The sequence below is a fragment of the Patella vulgata genome, chromosome 5 (assembly GCF_932274485.2).
Source record: "Patella vulgata chromosome 5, xgPatVulg1.2, whole genome shotgun sequence".
Classification (NCBI taxonomy): domain Eukaryota; kingdom Metazoa; phylum Mollusca; class Gastropoda; family Patellidae; genus Patella; species Patella vulgata.
The window spans coordinates 70,804,905-70,826,444 of NC_065883.2; the positions used below are offsets into that span (position 1 = coordinate 70,804,905).

Sequence of the window (21,540 nt, forward strand, 5' to 3'; positions counted from 1 at the left end):
AATTTCAGTATCACATCTCCACCAACTCCCAAGTTTTGATGTACGGCTACCTCCACCACCACCTTGATAAATATCAAAATCACAGAGTATACCTGTGTGTGTAGATCGTGCCCAAACTTTTAGTCCCCATGGATGGGGCTTATTTCTTACATACTGTCTGATAGGACTATATCGCCCCTTAAAAGGAATCATCATTTCATCAATGGAATTAAATTCTTCTGGTTGAACTTTTAAGCATTGTTTTCTAACCATATTTAACCATGGTCGAATCTTCCAACATTTATCAGTTTTATCCAAATCACTACTAGTACTATTGTGAACAAAATGTCAAAAAGAAACTCTTTCTCTCATTACCATGTATTATTTATTGTTAAAACATCTTGTAAAGAATGTTGCTTGTTCATGCTACAATAGAAAATACAATACAAATTAACGTGGATAGTTAAAGGACAATATTAGTGTCAGTCATTATAAACTATGTGATAGAGCTCGTTAAATACATCCCAAATATAATTTTAACACAGATATCATTGCTACGGGAGACTTGTAACAAGCACGTGAAGAAACGGGAAGTGACGTCAAATATGACAAACATGAGTTGTCCTTCTATATAACTGACTGAAGTAACGAGCGGTAACAGACAAACGATCGAATTTCATTTCACTGATATACCAACTTGAATATGTGGGTCGATGAATGGGCTGTCTGATGGGTCGTTAGACAATGTTTATTTTTACATACTTTTTCTGTTAAATATCTGTATGCTACTGATAGCAAAACTCTCCTCTAGATCAACACACATTCATTTTCCTGTTGGGCATCAGAGTGCGCGCAACTCCCCTGTTCATGAATAGGATTAGTATTGCCATCTACCGCTCTAGAGGAATCACCGTCCTAAGCGACCGAACTTAGATTTGTTGGTTTATCGAGAGCCACATTCAAGACACCTAACAAAAATATTATGAAGAAAGTTACATTTTATCATTTTAATTACATATACTTTCAACATATTGTTTACGAAAATTGCTTTGATCCATTTAGTAAGTTTTTTTCTAGGACGGTTTGATTAAAGTGCCTCTCTTATTTTGAAATTGTACTGACGCTTTTTTTTTTGCTGTTTAGTATATAAATGAGTAATTTGGGGTATAAATGAGTATTTTGGGGAATACTAACCCCAACTGTTTTTAGAAGACTTAACTTGGATCCAATTTACCTTTTACCCCACTTAAAATGCTTTGGGTAAGGTTTAGTATTCCCCCAAAATGCTCATTTATATAAAGCGGGCATTTTGAACTACGGAAATTTACGAACCTCCCCAACTCGCGTACAATTAGCGTCTCCCATAATAAATGAAGTCACGGTTTTCAGTACTTCATTTGTCTGTCATAGTTCATATCCTCGATTACCAAGTACCATTGTCACGGTAATAAATGATGTGTCGATTGTCAGTCCCTCATTTGTCTGTCATCTGAATGTCGCTTTTCAGTTCTTTATTTGTCCGTCAACTGAATGGCGTCATATTGACATGTTTGAAGTTTGGCAAGATAATCTTAATTTCAGTTACCATTGCTACGATAATAAACAGAAGTCTTGATTCTCCACACAGAAGTGCAGTATATTGTTGGAAATTCTGAACAATCGGTGTTTGATTACGTCTTCAAATACAGAAAGTACAATTTCGGGAACCTTCAAAATCCAATTTATAAAGAAAATGGGGCCATCATTTTCGTTAAGTCCATTCTTATTCTGTATTCTGTTGTTTCATATCGACTGAAGTCACTTGGTAAATTGCCCCTTTAAAATTATTTTTTTGTGGGGACTTGTCAGTAGATAAAACTATCATTTAGATTACGGATCATTACACCTGTTTACCTACCACCTATCAAGATGAATGAAATGCTACTTTGTGTGATTTTTATGTTAGTTTTTCGACTGTATTTTTTGCATTTAACAAACAGCAACACGATTATATTCAATCTGTTTCTAATAGTGGTGATTCGAATTCCAATAGAGATAATATCAAGTTAGTAGGGAGTCATGGTGGGTTAAACTGGCCTGGAGGTCGTGGTTTCATTTCATTTCAATTCAAGACAGTAATGTCAGCGTAGTGGGCTGCCAGGGTTGTGTATGTATTGTATGTAATACTACGGTTTCACCCGTCATAAATTTCAAACGGATTTCTTCAATTACGAACAAAGTAATTAATTATAGTTATTAAAAACTTGCCTATGTGTTTGAAATCACCGTAAATGTTCTCCTTTGAAGAATTAAATATCCCAAATAAAATAAAACCAAGTACGAACAGGGAACAATCCAAACCATAAGACAGAATTCTAAGTCCTAAAAAACGTTATAGGCAAAATAGTGTATTCAAGCAAAATAGTGTAATCAGCAAATGGACTGCTCCTCGTGTACAAAATACACGACAAACAGTGGTAACAGGTGAAGTTCTCTCTATTGAAAAGTCCATTTAATTTGTCTGTATTTTCAAGTGAGTTCATCAAAACACAGCACATGTCATGTGGTGGGCGAAACCATCACCAGATGTTAACAAATGCTGACAACGAAGTGCGTTGTAATCAAAAGAATGCCCGATCCTTTCATATCAACTGCGGGCAATTTCATCGGGGATTAGTATTGAAACGATTGTTAGTCAATTATTTTTTATTTCCACTGAATATATCACCGATTACAGTACACGGAATGAATGAATTCTTTATCAGTAACTATATTTAACTTATAAATAATGCTAATCAGATCATGACGAATAGTTGTTTTCGACTGCGAATTAGATTTGTCAAGAGAACGTGAAGTAAAACTAGTATTAAATGATAAGATTATGTGTAACATAGTCCTTTTGTATTACAAAGACATTCCACACAACGCTAGTTGAATACACCGCCATATTGAATTAAGCTATGTAAGTTGAGTTCGAATTTCGTGAAAAACGGACCGAAATTGCCGGACACAATGGCTTCTACTTGTACGCAATTAGTGTAAGAATATGTAACGCCAGGTTGTGGACTTCTAAAAGGCCTTATTTATGAAACTTAAAATATCTGGGTTCCTTACCATATTCGTGTATATTGGACCGTAACTTCCTGTTCTCTGTCCATCTCTTGCAAAATGTGGGCATATCTTGCCTGACAACCACCGGGGGCTACTTACGATTATAATGATAATGTATTGATTTATATAGCGCAACAAAATCCAGTCAGGTTCGCGAGCCGACCTCGCACCCAGTAAAGCTTTATACAGGGAATTCGAGGCACAAAGTTGATTAAAGCTTTTGGAGAGTGATGCAACCTGTTCGAGTTATAATTGTTTATATTTATGAAGTACTAGCAGGATACCCGGCTTCGCTCGGGGGTCATAAGTTCAAAACCGGAAGTGGTAGACTAACGCCACCTGGCCTATGCTACTCCCCAGTCCGAGCTACCCTATACCCCAAATTTCAGACTCGGGGCAGACCTAGTGTAGCCGCCAACCCCGAACAGACCGGCTTCGCTCGGGGGTCATAACTCCGAAACCGGAAGTGGTAGACTAACGCCACCTGGCCTATGTTACTCACCGGTCCGAGCTACCGCTATACCCCAAATTTCAGACTCGGGGCAGACCTAGTGTAGCCGCCAACCCCGAACAGACAGACTACGCTCGTGGTCATAACTCCGAAACCGGAAGTGGTAGACTAACGCCACCTGGCCTTTGTTACTCCTCGGTCCGAGCTACCCCTATACCCCAAATTTCAGACTCGGGTCAGACCTAGTGTAGCCGCCAACCCCGAACAGACAGACAAACAACAGTCTCAAATATATATATAGATTTGATGTTGTCGATTTAGGACCCAAAATGTCTGTCAACTATCTTAGGACCTGTTCTCAAGCCGCGCGAACTGTAGACTGGCAGCTGAAGTTTAGTATAGCGATGTAATTAAGTCGATTGATTTTCTTCATTTGTTTTAGAGCAGCAACAGTAGGTGAGATTATTCCCTTAACTGACGTACCAGAATATATCTTCAATGGCGCGGTCTTGTCATTTACCATCAACATAACACAGTGTTCATCACAGTTACCGAAATCACTACCGACGTATTCCTTCGGTGACACTATGAAGGATATAACTTTTAATTATACAGAAGAAATGAACTGGGAGATCACGTCAAGAAGGACCTCGAATGTGAACGGAACCAGGCTACACCTTAATGGTATTTTCCGTTTTCTTTTTTTTATCCTTTCTGGATTTAAGTGCCGTGGTGTTATTTCACGCTGACAAGGCATGGGATCACCTGCCTAACTGTCGTCTGTTCATCTTACCCCGAAATTGAAAGTCATTCTTTAAAATGCGACCGGTATGCTAATATGCGTTGCATGGCAACGCTATGCATTCTGGGTGTTTCAGAGTTAATTTTAACGACACATTCCGCAAGGGCTGGCTAATATTACAGCTATGACGAAATATGCACGTTATTAGCTTAGGCTTAGGTGTACCCTTTATATCCTCTGGTTCTTTACAATATTCTGATTTTCGCTCCAAATCAAGCTGCACGCATCTCACCCTCTTCTTCGGTCTACGGGCTGACTTTCTTTTTAGTGGGCCTAGATGGTTGGTACTCTTTTGATCATTGTCATTTCTTAATGTGTTTAGCAATTCCTGTTTCCTCTGCTTTCTTTTCTCGGGTAGAATACTTGTAACCAAACCAGACTCTTTACTGTTGACATTCTTGACAAACTGACAATACTCTTTCAAGGATAGGTTTTCTCCTAAAGTGCAAAGACCAAGTACTTTTTTAAAAAAAATCATTTTACATAATGTTATCTATCAGTGGTAGAGAGAGAGAGAGAAAATGGAGTTTAACGTCCACTCGACACAAACTAGGTCATTTCGGGACTAACATATGGTTTAATTTTATTTCAATAATTCGCTTGCGCGTAGGGGTCTTTAGCAGTGGGAGAAAACCGGAGGACCCGGAGAAAACCCACGAGTTTGGACAGACGACCCTACTCCTTGTCACGTACAACCGGGGATTCGAAACCACGCCAGTCGACTCAATGACAGACTTTATGACACAGCGCGCGCACGCTAACCATTCAGCCATCCAACCCCCGTATCTATCAGTGGTACTGATGTTTGATACTGTAGGGTTGCTTCAGTGTCGATACATATATATTCAATTTCATATAGTAAAATGTTACAAAAATTCTCAATAATCATTGTCAATTTTCATTTCAGACGAACTACACGACATGAAACATGATCAAGATATATACAATTAAAAGTTTAAAATTAAAATTTGATTTACAAAATTAAAAATTGATTTACAAAATTGAAATTCGATTTAAAATTTAAAATAGAAATTAGAAATTATTTTTCAAAATTAAAAATACAAATAGGAAATCGAAAAAAAAAAAAATACCCCCCCCCCCCATTGTTCGCAATTGAACTTCCGTAGAAAATGGAGGTATTAGTCGCGTTGGATCATAAAGGTAGGGAAGAGGGAGTGAGAAATGGGGTCATTTCGGGACTACCATATGGTTCGATTTTACATCAATAATCAATAATATATATATCTCGAAGTATGCAATTAAAATCAAACTTTTGAACATTACAACGGGTAGCACGATTTATCCAAATCCACCATTATTTCAACTTGAGAGAAAAAAATGGGGTTTAACGTCCACTCGACACAAACTAGGTCATTTCTGGACTAACTTATGGTTTTAATTTTATTTCAATAATTCGCTTGTGCGTAGGGGTCTTTAGCAGTGGGAGGACCCGGAGAAATCCCACGAGGTTGGACAGGCGACCCTACTCCTTGTCACGTACTACCGGGGAATCGAAATCACTCCAGTTGACTCAATGACAGACCTTATGATACAACGCACAACCTCTAACCATCCGGTCATCCAGCCCCCCCCCTCCTCTATAATAAAGGTAGGATGTTAAACCCCATTTTATTTATTCCAGGCCCAGCCGATAGGTTAATTTTAACAACAATTAGCTATAGATCTGGTAATATCAACTATTGGATTGACAGGAATCCAATCGATGGTGCTATACTAGGCAGTGGATCTGTAACATGTCCAGCCAACGGGTAAGCTACATATATACAATCAGTGGAATGTGATTGGGAGGATGGTCTTAAGCGTGCGCTTTAGATCTCAAGGTACGTCATTGAGTTAAAGTGGAGGGGATTGCAATGCCAAAGTTGCACGTGACAAGGAGTATGATCACCTGTCCGATCTCGTGTTTTTTTAATGAATATTAGTATACCAGCCGTATTTTGAAGGGATTATAATTATCCATAAATTTGAAATCGTGACCATCCGGATCTAGAGAGCCGTTATGAATCAATGAATGTCTAATTAATAATGTATGTATCATTGGAAGCCCAAAGAAGGACCTATAATAGGCAGATATAGCTCTTACATAATGCATTATTATGCATTAGGCGAGAGCTAAATTTGACAAATGTTCTATAAAATATTATTAATTTTAGACATTTATTCACACGCCCACAACACAATCTCTGGGCCATCGGGGGCTTTGTTATTGAGTGGATTAGGCAGTGCCCACCATATTGCCGACCAGGTCGAAACTTGCATTATGTCACTCGTGGATACTGCCGTTAAATACACCTATGCACAGATTTCTGTTTTTGTGCATTAAAAGTCTTATTTGGATGAAAATTAATACACACTTGACCATGTCTGAAACCGTTAAAAGTAGCCATTAATAACTTCGCGCAGAATAATGTAATTGGACTGAAATGTTTACAATATTTTTCGTTGTCTATCTTCGAACCATAACAAACATGATCAATTCGTTCTCTAAATCTTGCACAGGTACTCTTTAAAGTAGTTTATGGTAGCTAATATCTTTGTATTAAACCTGGGATATTATTTTGCACATGAATTGTTTTGATTGTTATTTAAGCGGAATCACCATTAGATCCCGTCCAGCTGAAGGCAGCGAAGTCACAACATTTGCTGGAATTGCAGAACGTCTTGTTAACAACGATAGTGATTTGACATTCACTTTACATGTTAATGCATGTAAAACACAGAATGCTACCATGTTTATGGCCACCAACGGTTATGCGGGTGACATTTCTGGTTGGTATGCTTATTATTCGTCATTTCCCAAGGATTGCCCACTTTAACTGTTTGGGATTTTCGCGGAGTTTCACTGATGTTATAGATGATCATGGTGAGGCACAATATTAAACGGTGCTGACTCGCTACAAAATCCACAATTAGATCCAAGGACTCCATATATCGCTAATATTATGTGTTACGTTGACGTGCCAAGTCCCTTCATTTCATATAAAACGAATTATTTAATTTAAACGCAAGCAAGAAAAGTAGCCCACAATATACTACTGGAGTATTCTGAGTGATCCATCTCGTTTGCTGCTGTAGATACTAAGCGGATGCTCGATTGTCAGACCAGAACATTCACAATTGACGGAATTTCAGTCGAGTGACGCTGAGTTCAGTCCTGTCACAGCTCTGCCAGTCCAGTCAACTGAGGTGGTGTTATTAGAATCGCGACGTAATTAAACACAACGAATATGTTTCAACTGTAATGGTTGGTTGATATATTTTCTATATAATGAAGTCGGTTGATTGATATATATTTTTATGTAATGAAGTCGGTTAGTTAATATATTTTCTAATGAAGTCAGCGCATTCGTGGCAGTCCAAAATCGCCCTTCTACTCGATTGTCGCTATTTTGGAGATTGAGAAAAAATTCAATTTCGTAATGTGCTATCGAGTACTCCCTATCACTTGTAATCTGGGTCAGCGACAAGCATTTAGTGGAGTCGCCGTGCTATTCTGTGTGTATTGAATGTCGTATGTATATGCAGCTGTGTCGATTATACAGACATCTATTGCAGGTCTTTCTTTAGGTCTGAAACGTTATATAGATTATTTATTGGATATTAATTAACATACCAAGATCATAGTCAACTCTCGATGTCATCGAATGGCCGCGACATAAGTAGATGTAAATACATTTTGTGGTCAATACGGTTACCATGAAAAAGGATAATCGAGACCTTGCTTATAATCGTATCAACAGTAGTAATGACAATCAAGGAGGCTAGACTATAATTATATCGCCGATATCTAAGCTCAGAGTGCGGTAATTTGACTGGAATTTTCAGCATATTCTATTTTTATTATCTTAACTTGTTTTTAACTTATACTGTCAGCTCTTTATCTAATCTTAACCTAATGCCGCGTCAAGAGACGTTATAGATGCACTATGTAAGATTTACATAGGGATGTCGTTTCTTGTAATAATAGTTCAAAATTATATAAGAAAAGTGTGTATACTGACTTTTTCTTTCAAATTTCCTGATTCTGAGCGAAAATATGACTGAAGATGTATCGTAGATCGTTTTTTATCGATTAACCATTGGTCTGTGTCTCTATATGTTTGGCACAATGTAGCCCGGTTGGTGCTGACGTGTCATTAAAACATATTTCTTTCTTCCTTTCCATTGGTCTAGAGAGTTGATTATGGGCTTGAATACATGTTTAAATAATATTTGATATAAGATTTAAAGCCAAAAAAATGACCTGCAATAGGCAGATTTAAAACAAAAATAATGCCTCTTTAAGTTTAACTGTATGAAAGATGTATGCCTCATAATATTAGTGAATCAAATTAATTGCTAGCATTTTTAAAAGAAACAAATTTTTATTCAAAATTTTAATTGTATATATTTATCATATATTGTGTTTTAAATATATATATATATATATATATATATATATATATAGAGCTAAAGGAATTGATATATTTATTTTTAATTATATTTTCTGTGATATTTGTTTTTATTTACATATATGAATACAAGTCTGTGGTATTGTGTTAATTTGTCTCCTTAAATTCACCATATGTCTGGCGCAATATAGCCCGGTTGGAGCTGACGTGCCATAAAATAACATTTCATGAATCAAATTAGAGAAAAGCTATCTGTAAATTTTTAAAAGTCGGTTTGTTTTTGTTACATTGTAGGTTACAGATATGACAATGAAGACGATATTACTTTCACAAAGAAATTCGATTGGCCGATCAGTTACACGATTATGAATGCCAAGATGATGTCAACGAATATGGTGTCGGTAAAACTGTACACTGTTTGTCATGATACAAAAGTGGCTAGCCCAACTGTATCTTTTACGTGCGTTCTTGGACCAAATGGTGGCTTCCATGTATACACGGTCTAAGTTAAAATTCCTTTTCCCTTGGAAAAAGACATAAAATGAGCTAATTTTGAGTTCTGTCATTATTATCTAATACTCAACTTTACTAACGATCGCGGTGGTAGCCCGAGTTCACAAATCATTCTCAGACTTAAGTTATGAATATACTCAAAATTGTTTGCCTTCTTGTAACTCTTTATCAAACTTTTTGTTGTTTTAATGTATCAAAAACATCAATAAGAAACCATGTGCAAAGTTTTGTGTTTCTGGATCAAAGATATTTCTCATAAACAATGATTGGAAGTTGAGTAAATTCTTAAGTCTGAGAATGCTTTGTGAACTCGTGGTCTGGACTCAAACTAGAATGCCCCGGGTGCAATTCCGAGATTCATTAGTTGGGGCATCGCATATGTAGCTGACACGGACGTATTTTGTTCGTTTGATGACATATTTTGTGATTCACTTTAGTCTGTCCTGGCGCAATATAGCCCGACCCGAGTTCACAAACTATTCCCAGATACATTACAGGGGGTTAGAAAAAGAGCTGGCAGTTAGCACTGTAATAGTTAAAAATTAGATAATGTAAAGGGGATTTGCTGAAAATTTCAGTCAAATTGATCCACTCTAAACCGAGATTTTTGTGATTGAATTTTGGGCCTAGCCTCGATCAGCATTACTAAAGTCGGTACGATAAAAAAAAACAGTCTCGATTTCCCACATACAGGGACAACAAAGGGAGACTCGGTATTCACGTAAACTTGTTAGTTGAGATTCGGAATAGGAGTAAACAGTAGTGCCGCTGCCCGGGTAACATTTCCCTCCTGTATGTCGCATACCCGCCTTCATTGTTCCCCCAGAAAAGTAGGACATTAACCCCATTCCATTTCATTTACGGAACCACAGAACTAGTATTTCAAATAATTGGATGCGTTTCTCAGATTACAGAAGAGTTTTCCTTTAGAAATGAAATGAAATGGGATTTAACGTCCTACTGTTATGGCCCAACGGGGCTAATGAAGACGGGCATGCGCGATATTGTGAGCTACAGGGGCAATTTAGCCTACTCTATTTATAGTATTTCTTATAGCAGGGGGTTGGGGGTGAATGGCCGAATGGTTAGCATGTGCACGCCGAGTCAGCTGGCGTGGTTTCGATTCCCCGGTTGTACGTAGCAAGGAGTATGATCGCCTGTCCAACCTTGTGGGTTTTCTCCAGGTACTCCGGTTTCCCCCCACCGCTAAAAGACCCCTACGGGCAAGCGAATTATTGAAATAAAATTGAACCATGTGCGGGTGTTGAAACAAAACAGAGAAAAAATTATGGTCGAAAGCGCACTCGAACACGGTATTAATGGACGTTTAAATCTGGGGGTGGGGCGTGTGTGTGTGTGTGTGTGTGGGGGGGGGGGGTAAAGGATTTCAATTAAATTCCAAAATAAATTGTAGTCGCACGCCTTATGTATGGTATGTATACTTTAAATATTATTTATTTCCCCTTGATGAGACACATGAATAAACATCAGTCAATGGGAGAATGTTTGGTTGTCTGCATCCTGTATAAGATTTATTTATTTCTTATTTATCTCCCCTTGATAAGATGAAATGTCTTATATTTTGATTAGCATTGGTAAAATATACTGGCGATGGTCTTCTCGTATCAACTAAAACTGTTCCACCTAGTTTTGGTATTTGAGATGAACGCTGAAAATGACAAGAAAACATACTTTAATATTACATGTACGTGACATTGAGAATGGTCGTGATACATAATCGTAATGCGTTTTTCCCATTTCCGCTTTCACTGCATAACGATCCTGGAGCGCAAACGAATTATTATTATGAAGACCTTACACACTTTATTAGGTATGTGTACTTCCTTAATGGGAAGTGGCATGATGTGATCTAGATATCCAGCCACATGCACGACACGGTGATTATTTACCCCATCTGAACGACTATACAAGACTTGTCATTACCACAGGCGCAACCCTAAAAAAAACCTAAACTGGCCCCAAGGCTGAAATTTGGTCCCTGGAATGTCTTGTTGAAGTACAGTGCCATTTAATTTCGATTATCGTGGCAACACAACTGGGTAGAAGGGAACCTCGTCCAATGATTTGGGAATAAAGCTTCTGGGATCGGTCGACAATTAATTTGTTATCATCCAGCCACCTTCAGACTACTACAAACATACAGGTCTCTAAATCAGTTGGAATAGATATCAAAACAATGTCCTATGCATATAGATTTGAATGAAGAAGGGTGTCCATTGATAGATAGTCTAGGATGGTTAAACTATTTGTTACCTCGACCTTAAATCGTTTTAAACTTTGTATTCTAACAGTACGGGGCCTGTAGTCTTCTTTCATTGTTTCTTTGCAAAACCTTTTCATCTTCATTTCAAGACTAGATAAATATTCTTCACATGACTGGCTAGTAGAGTCTACGGTGTGGTCATCCTCAACAATTACGTCAGAAAGCTGTAAAACATAAGGTTGAATTAACAACGTTATCAAGTACATAACAGGAATATTCAAAAATATTGTACATTTACTGCACGGTTGAAAATATTTTACCTCAACTATATCATCAAGAAATTAATTCCCCTACCTACCATAAGATCGAACATTCTATTTATCTCGGCTGATGGGTGGCAGAATGGCTTAACACGTGTGCGTTAGATCACAGGGTCAGTTATTGAGTCAAGTGGCGTGGTATCAACTACAAGTTAAATATTGGATATAAGAATCCCGTATGTTCACGGCAAGATATCAACATTGATTGAAATGGACCAATATTGAATTTTGATTTCGAATTTTATTGGAAAAGTTAGAGGTTTAGCTCATTTAACACCCCTTATAACAAACTGTATTTACGAAATCTCCTTAGTCTCGGTGGAGACATACCGTTGCCACGATAAGCGATCTACGCTACATCTTCGAGCAGTCATAATTTCGCCCAATATAAATTAATTTGAACAAAATTTTCAATATATTTATTACATAGTGCATATTGAAGTACAGTGCCATTTGTTATATATTCGCATACAACGAAACAGATACCATATAGAAGTTAAATCTATATTTACCTCGTCATCATTTCCACAAATAATTCCGACTTGCTGAATTTGAGACTGAAGATTTTCTTTCGCCACTAAATTCGCCATTTGTCTGGATCTTTTTTCCTCTTTTATTTCTTGTAAATAATCCAACTGATTAAACACAGAAACGACCTTCTTGTAATCCACGTCAGCAGAATCCGGTCGCGTCGGCTTATATACACGGTTACCAAGGTTACTACTGTTGTCAAAGACAACCACCACATTAGCAGTCTTTGGTCGATGGCTGTCACTGTTCGGTTTTGTTTGGGAGAATTTGTTACCCTCGCCATCTTTGATAGTGCCAGTGGCAGTTATTGGTCGACATAGAAGCCTCTGCTGAGCAAAAATGTTATTTTTGAGATAAGATGTACTTCTTGCTGAACGTTTAAAAATCGGCTTGTCATTGACTTTCGTTGTATTTCGTTTACATTCCCGCAGTATCAGCTGATTTTTCCAGATTGACCAGGCCTTAATATTTACCGAGTCCTTCAAATAAGGCGGTATCAAAGGGGACTGGTTATTCAGGAACAATCGAATCAAGCGACGTTCTTTCGTGTTTGTACCGTTACCAGTTTGTTCACTTTTTGAAACGCTGTCAGGCTTAAAATGTGTATCACGTGATAGCCTTATATAGAGTTGTTGATAAAGTTCGTGATATAATGGTATTCTGTTACCACAAATGTCTCTACGCACATAAAGTTTCTGGAACACAGTCTGACTTATTACATCTAATGTTCCGGGATTTTTCTTCAGGATCAGCCTATCACAATATTTGCGGTTTAGTAGTAAGACATTTGTTGTTGCCATGGAGATCACTGATGCTGTGTTTCGTTCCAGTCCAAAGGTTAACTCTATGTCACCTAGAAAGATGAAATAAATATACACTGTTGGTTATTTTGAATGAATGAAATAGGGTTTTATGGCACGTCAGCTCCAACCGGGCTATATTGCGCCCTTCGTGTAGCACGAACAAAACAACAATCGGAAAAAGAACTGGATGTTTATTTCATATAAGGCCTTTCTTGCTTCTAGGTGTACCCGAATAGGGACTTTCTTGGTTCTAGGCACACAATCCGTATACTGGAAAAAGCAAACATGCTTCATATGGCCCAAGCCATGTACACAAACCGGTTGGTGCTGACGTTTAGTGGCGTACCCAGTATACCACATCTCATTCATTCCCGTATTACCTACCTATAACTTGTCCATAATCAACTAAACAAAGCTCTAGCGTTGATTTATCACGTCGTATTGGTGATGATGCACGATTCTTCAATATGATATTATCACTATCGGCAACGCTACCAAATATATAAATAAAATCAGTTGAGTCACTAGATAACTATACATGCATAAAATAGTACACAATGTCATTGACCCGTTTTCAGTTTAAAAAGTAGCAGTGATGCCGAAAAATGTAATAACTCAATATTAGGCCTCGCAAGGAAGGTGTCAGGTGTCCAATTTGGACGAAAACCCGAGTTCTGATGTACATCAGTGGCGTACCTATGAGCAATTTGAAATCTAAATAAAGGTTCGACGTAGGGCAATATTTATATCATAGTACACTGCATAGAGAATGTCCATCTGCATTAGCCTGGATGATGCTGGAAAGTTTTTGTATTTCATTATTATATTGTAAGTATGCCACATATACGAACATTCCAAATTAGGTAAATGCCACTACATTGCCTACTGCCCCATATTATATTCATTGGTGATCTAACCTGTGTCATAATTAACGCGGGGCCACGGTGGCTAAGTGGGTAACTCGCTAGCCCGGAGGTCGGGTGTTCGATCCCTGCATTGGCCGAGAAAGTTCATCCAGATTTTCCGGGGTGGTTCAACCCACACTGATCAGCAGTGAATTTTTCGCTAGGCCTCTACAATCACTGATAAGGATGACATCGATGCGACTTAATGGGCCAGAAATATTAACTTTTTGTATGTATTGGAAAAATAAATAAAGGCGTTTGACGTATTTGTAGGTAAACATTATTTTCTATTTAGTGTAAATGGGTATTAAAATGACTAAAAGGCAGCATTCCACCCGAAGCAGTAATGTCTTATGTAAACAATGCACGCGCAATTCAGCCAATGATTGACGCCGCGTGCTGTGACGGCACGTGTTAAGGCAGTCATCTTTGACAGAGAAATTACTCTAGACTCGTAATTCTCTGTGAAACAGATTGGGTTCACCCTTGTCAGTGATGCAGGACGGAGGGCTTGATAAGGACAGCTATCTAGTCATTCGGATGGGACAGAAAACCGAGGTCACGTGTACACATAGGCGTGTACGTAAAATATACCTTGACAGTTGGAATTCGATATTAGAGTAGGCCATAGTGCCGCTGTCCGGTCAAAATTCCCCTCATAGCATACTGTATGCCCGTCTTCATTAGCCCAGTTCGGAGCAGAACATTAACCGTTAAACCCCATTTCATTTCACGTCTCATATTTAACAATTTATTTGGCGCAATATACTCAGGTGCAGCTGATTTGTCATGAAACTCGATTTCATGTATCCATGCATTCATTGGTGAGACAATAGGTCTGTTAATACTTTACACTAAACTATGCTAACCTGTTTTGCTCTGTATGGTTCATCAAGTACCGGGAGAACTGAGTGGCATGGTTATTTGTGTTGACAACTATTTTAGCTTCACCACTTTATGAAATAAATTACGATAATATATTTTATAAACCTTGGTAAACATTTACATCATTTTAATTAAAGACATTTCGTGTTAACGCCTTACAAAACATGAATTTACTTGATGCCTTCCGTGAGAATAATGACCAAAAACTGTATCAAAGTTCTCGATGGCACGGCAAACCGATGTCCCGGGTAGAAACTGAAATTGGAAATTCGAAAAAGAGTAGTCGGAATTTTCCGAATACAAATTAATGATGCATTTTGTAAGATTTCGATAAAGGGTTGCAGAAATTACTTTATTCTGAGCAAGGTTATGAATGTTTGAAAGTCTCGATTACCAAGTAAGCTTCTTTTGTCACCATAATAAATGAAGTCTCGAATTTCAATCTCCCAATCGACAGACTCCGTGCGTGTGTCCATATTAACCTAGTATATTAGCCATCTGATTTGTCCAAATGCTTCCTAACGGATATCATAGTAAAACAAAACCTATTCTATACCTGAGTATAAACATCATTCCCGATATTCTATCACCCTGTGTAAGCATTGGTTCACCATAATTAAACGCCATCTTTTCTAGCGACATCTCCAATATACGACGTAACCTGGGATTCCAATCCTTGAACCATGGATGGTTGTCGATGAATTTGCTTCTTTCTCTAAATGCAGCTTCCTGATCGTCCTGTAGAAAGTGAATCAAAACTTTCGACTTTATCTAGAACAGCCCGTGGCTTCGTCAAGTAGCGGTCATGGCACATCGAATTCCTACTGCTAAGATATATTTAACGTGCTCGCCAATGTGTATATGGGACATCGTTTTTTCGTCCCACCCGAACGACTAAAAGACAGTTGTCATTGTCATGCCTTCCGTCCTGCACCACAATAAGAGACGGAGTACGAGAACGGCGATTAGTCCACAATTCCATAATAAAAGAAGAAAAAAGTTGGAGACGCGAGCGGCCATTGGGCCCCCATATGGTGTTAGCATCACAGGGGTAACAATTTGTGCTAATATAACACATTGTTCCGTTTAGATTACTAATACATTAGGACGGCTAAATTCTATTCTGTTCAATATCGCATGATACATGAAGGTGTCCAACATTCCAAAGCAGAAAAACAATCTACACTGAGACTGAAAGCATGACCTTCCTCTATTTCATAGTCAATACCTCACAAGAATGTCGTGTACGAGACAGACTATACTTACTAGAACATTGGATGCAAGTTCTTATTTGAGAAGATCATATTAGTTAACCTTATACCTTAACATGAACTGCTGCGATTTATGGAAACATTACCTTCAATGACCTGTTAAATAGATCTCTTGACAGGACGATTAAATGTGAGACTTCATCCGCTATTATAGTAGACTTTCTTCTGGAGTCTTTAGTTATCAGAGCTAGCTCCCCAAAGCTTTTACCATTTTCTAAAAAAAAAGCATCCAATGGACTATAAATGTTCCTCGTGACTGCAGACCTTGCATCATTAATACAGAGGAATTGATCTTATATCATTAATAACGAGGAATTAACGCCCGGAACTGTAGTTAGTTCAAAATTATTAAATTATTTTTTCAAACATATTTAGATACGATTTGCGGTTAGTGATTTAACGTAGTTATCAGAGCTAGCTCCCCAAAGCTTTTACCATTTTCTAAAAAAAAGCATCCAATGGACTAAAAATGTTCCTCGTGACTGCAGACCTTGTATCATTAATACAGAGGAATTGATCTTATATGATTAATAACGAGGAATTAACGCCCGGAACTGTAGTTCAAAATTATTAAATTATTTTTTCCAACATATTTAAATACGATTCGCGGTTAGTGATTTAACGTAAATATGAAAAATCCAGACCTTGTTTATTATCGTAGCAATGATAATTGAGGCTACGATGTTCTTATAACGGTGATAACTCGATTCAGAGTGAAGTAATTTCAACATATTCCCTTTTGATTATCTATTTTAACTATTATAGCGAGAACTGTCAGCTCTTTACCTAATCTTACATAGTGCCTTTTTAATTAGTTCCTCGCAAGAAACTATATTTTGACTTACCAAAGTACATGATAAATCGACCAAATTTGCTTCTATCCAATCTCTCAACCTTAGCTCTGCCTTTCCACCGCTGCATGGCACTGTTAGCAGCATAACTATACACGCCATCTAGTGAGAAATCGTCTAACCGACTGGCGGTAACATAAACTGAAGCTCGACCAGTCAGCAAAATATAAAAACTGAGATAAAAAATATAACACAGTTTAGGACATAAACACTTCCTGTTTCGCATTTAGAGGGGGTTTATTATCTAATAGACATGTCCTGAGATCATTAGGACCCAAGACGCGTTAGCATCGCGGGTTCTAATGTAAAATCTCAGGACATGTCTATTGGACAATAAAACCCCTCTGAATGCGAAACAGGGAGTGTTTATCGACATTTTAACATGCTATTCGAGCATTTTAAAGGAAATTACTAAAACAGAGGAGGGGTGTTATTGTCCAATCGACAGATTCACCCTTAAGCATGTTACAATATCCATTAACGTGTACAAAGAAAACACATGGGTATATCCTGGCTTAAGCTCGTAGAAACTTTTATATAAAATAGTCACAAAGTCTACATCTGGGTGTAAACAGTCCTCGGTTGCTCGAGTGAATTCAAACAAGGTGCACCCGGTAAAGATCATACGAATCCTACCAACTATCGTCCGATCGCTTTAACTAGCTGTATTTGCAAAACCATGGAGAGATTGATCAATCGAAGGCTTGTTTGGTACCTAGAGTCCAACAACCTCATTACTGACCTCCAATGTGGATTTAGGTCCCAAAGGAGCACTCTTGATCATCTCGTTCGATTTGAAACGTTCGTCAGGGATGCTTTCATCCAGAAGCAACATTTAGTTGCAATATTTTTTGATCTGGAGAAAGCATATGATACAACGTGGAAACACGGTATCATGCGCGACCTCCATAACCTCGGCCTACGAGGTCGCTTACCTATCTTCATTAAAAATTTCCTGGAAGATAGGTCATTTAAGGTACGACTGGGATCAATATTCTCTGACCCATTTCCTCAGGAAATGGGAGTTCCACAGGGAAGTATTTTATCTCCAACATTGTTTGCAATTAAAATTAATACTATCCCAGCGTGCCTTAAACCAGGTACAAACGGCGCTCTTTATGTTGATGACTTTCAGATGTGCTATGGTTCTACAGACATGCGGATAATCGAACGTAAGTTGCAGCTTTGTTTGAATTCACTTCAACAATGGGCAACCGAAAATGGATTTCGTTTTTCGAAATCCAAGACTGTCTGCATGCATTTCTGTCAGAAACGAGGTTTGCATCCAGATCCAGAACTTTATTTGGATGGCAACCGCCTTCCAGTTGTGGATGAAACCAAATTTCTGGGGCTGATATTTGATAAGAAATTATCATTTATCCCCCACATTAAAAGCCTAAAAAAGAAATGTCTGAAAGCCCTCAACATATTGAGAGTCTTATCAAATACTGACTGGGGAGCAGACCGTAAGGTCTTGCTCCGATTATATCGAGCTTTAATAAGATCAAAACTCGATTATGGGTGTATTGTGTATGGGTCTGCCCGCGAGTCTTATCTCAAAGAGCTCGACACCATACACAACCAGGGACTTAGAATCAGTTTAGGAGCATTTCGTACATCTCCAGTGGACAGTTTATACGTCGAGGCGCATGAGCCCTCATTGCACAACAGACGTGATAAACTGGCCCTGCAGTATGCTACGAAAATAGCATCACTTCCGAATCACATTTCATTTAACACCATATTTAGACCTCTTTATGAGCATTTGTATCTGGTGAAGACTAATGTTATTCCATCATTCGGTATTCGCATACAACCCCTTTTGTCTGAGGCTGGTATCAGCCTTGACAGTATTGCGAATACCCCTGTCTTTAGGACTCCACCGTGGGCTATATCTCCCCCAAAGATCGATTTCGATCTAACTCAACATAAAAAGAGAGATACTAGCTCTACGGTGTTCCAATCTCTCTTTAGAGAGTTAAGGTCTAAGTATGGTGATTATGCTCCTATTTACACAGATGGTTCTAAAGATGGTGATCGGGTAGCCTCGGCTACCGTGACACCATCTGAGACCATTTCTGTGTGTCTTCCACCTGCTGCTTCAATATTTACAGCTGAGCTCCAGGCCATTCTTCAGGCCTTGGAATTCATACAATCCTCTTCATCTTTAAAGTATATCATCTTTACTGATTCTCTGTCCTCGCTTCAAGCAATTAACAACAAACAGCTTGAACACCCATTAGTAGCAGATGTTTATCATCTGCTATTATCATACGAGTTCAACAGTAAAGACGTCGTCTTTTGCTGGCTCCCCAGTCACGTAGATATAAGGGGGAATGATCAAGCAGATTTTGCTGCCAAAGCTGCTTTAGATCTTTCCCAATCACCCTTTTTAATACCATATAAAGATTTTAATTCGTGTATAAATCATTTTATTTATGACCGCTGGCAACGGTCTTGGGATTTTGCAGGCACAAATAAACTTCATCACATTAAGCCTCTCCTAGGAGATTGGCCCAACTCCTATAGAACCAACAGGAGGGATGAAGTTGTTTTGTGTCGCTCTCGCATTGGTCATACTTTTTTAACTCATATTTTCATTTTGAAGCGAGAGCCTCAACCGGAATGTGTTCACTGTCATGTTCCTTTGACAGTGAAACACATCTTGATTGAGTGCAAACATCTCGAGAACATTAGATCTAAATATTACCGTTGCCAGTCAGTACGTCAGCTATTTGCTCAACCGGAGCTATATGACAAAGTGCTAACATTTTTAAAAGAGACAAACTTTTATAATCAATTTTAATTGTATATATTTAATCATGTATATCGTTTTAAATATTTATATATGTAAAAGATTTGTTATATTTATTTTTAATTAATATATTTTCTGTGATATTTGTTTTTATTTACATATATAAATTCATTTATGTGATATTGTTTTAATTTGTCTCAGATTCACCATATGTTTGGCGCAATATAGCCCGGTTGGAGCTGACGTGCCATAAAACCATATTTCATTCATTCATTCATTCAAACAAGGTGCAAATTGATGTTCGAATGCCCGCGTATCTTTTGAACTGTACCGGTGATATATCACCGAGCTGTGTGCAAGCGGATCGCTATCTCCCGCAACCGAACATGGTATTAATTTGTATAGAAAGTTGGCGGAAAATACTTCCCCTAACGTCCTACTTTTCTTCCCCGACCGGGCTAATGAAATTGGGTGTAAGCAATTCAGTGTACTATGAGTGAAGCTCTGTCATGACAGAAGGAAATGAAATGGGGTTTAACGTCGTACTGTTCGGCTCCGACTGAGGTAATGAAATTGGGTGTACACAATTCAGTGTGCAATGAATGAAGTTCTGTCATGGCAAATGAAATAGGGTTAATGTCGTACTGTTCAGCTCCGACTGGGCTAATGAAGACGGACATACGCCATACAGTGTGCTATGAGGGAAATTTTGCCCAGACAGAAGGGCTACGGCCTACTATTATATCGAATTCCAACTGCCAAGGGGTCTTTTACGTGCACGTCAATGTGAAGACGGGGCGTCGGTTTTTCTTTCCACCCAAACGACTAGACAGGCCCTCTTTCCTGCACCACTGAAATCCCGATGAACTTACACCGGGAGAGAACCAACGACCGCCAGGCTAGCGAGCCAGTGTCTTACTGACTTAGCCACCGTGGCTCTCTTCTGTCATAACACTCACCGGCATGGCTGTTCGAAAGCTACCACCATGACATTTTAGTTGTCATATTTCAGCTAAATTTGGTAACAAAAAAATATATATATACTATAGCTGTCGCATCCACGCTGATCTAAACATTTAGCAATTAATGTTTCACATATTGTACCGAGATATAAATAAATTCTAGAAATGAAATGAAATGAAATAGGGTTTAACGTCCTACTGTAAGTGGGCTAATGAAGACGGGCATACGTCATGCAGTGTGCTATGAGGGAATTTTTGCCCGGGCAGCGGCACTACGGCCTACTCTTATATCGAATTCCAACTGCCAAGGGATCTTTTACGTGCACGCCAATGTGTACACGGGACCTCAGTTTTTTTAGTCCCGGCCGAACGACTAGACAGCTGTCCTTGTCAGGCCCTCCGTCCTGCATCACTGACAAGGGGAAACCACGCTGGAAAATCTGGATGAAGGGACATAACACCCGACCTCAAGGCAAGCGTGCCAGCGTCTTACCCGCTTAGCCACGTGATCCCTAGTGTCTGTTACATATTTGGTTTTGCTTGTGTAAACAGTAACCCTGGTTACACTGACTTTCAGATTCAGATACCTACCATTCACCCTGATCTCCCTGTTTTATTATGACGTCGTCAATCTTAGCCTGTTTATATCCACAGTTTTTGATGATGTCATGTAGAACATCTGTAAGATACATTTTTTATGGAATTAATTTTTTTCAAGCATGTTCAAGATTTCGAATTTTAATCTTGTAAATGAAACTCTGCTTTATTCTTCGGGATATGTCGTGT

The 21,540-nt window shown here is 38.4% G+C and overlaps 1 protein-coding gene and 1 long non-coding RNA gene across 2 annotated transcripts in view; one reads left to right on the forward strand and one right to left on the reverse strand.

Annotated features, from left to right (window-relative positions):
- LOC126820614 (uncharacterized) overlaps window positions 1–21,540 on the forward strand; it is a 74,187-nt gene that overhangs the window by 22,221 nt on the left and 30,426 nt on the right. The window lies entirely within an intron of this gene.
- Window positions 10,803–12,364, reverse strand: LOC126820643 (uncharacterized). Its single transcript, XR_007680047.2, has 3 exons — window positions 12,304–12,364; window positions 11,522–11,695; window positions 10,803–10,916 (listed from the first exon to the last, which is right to left on the reverse strand). It is a non-coding gene; the product is annotated as an uncharacterized LOC126820643 (long non-coding RNA).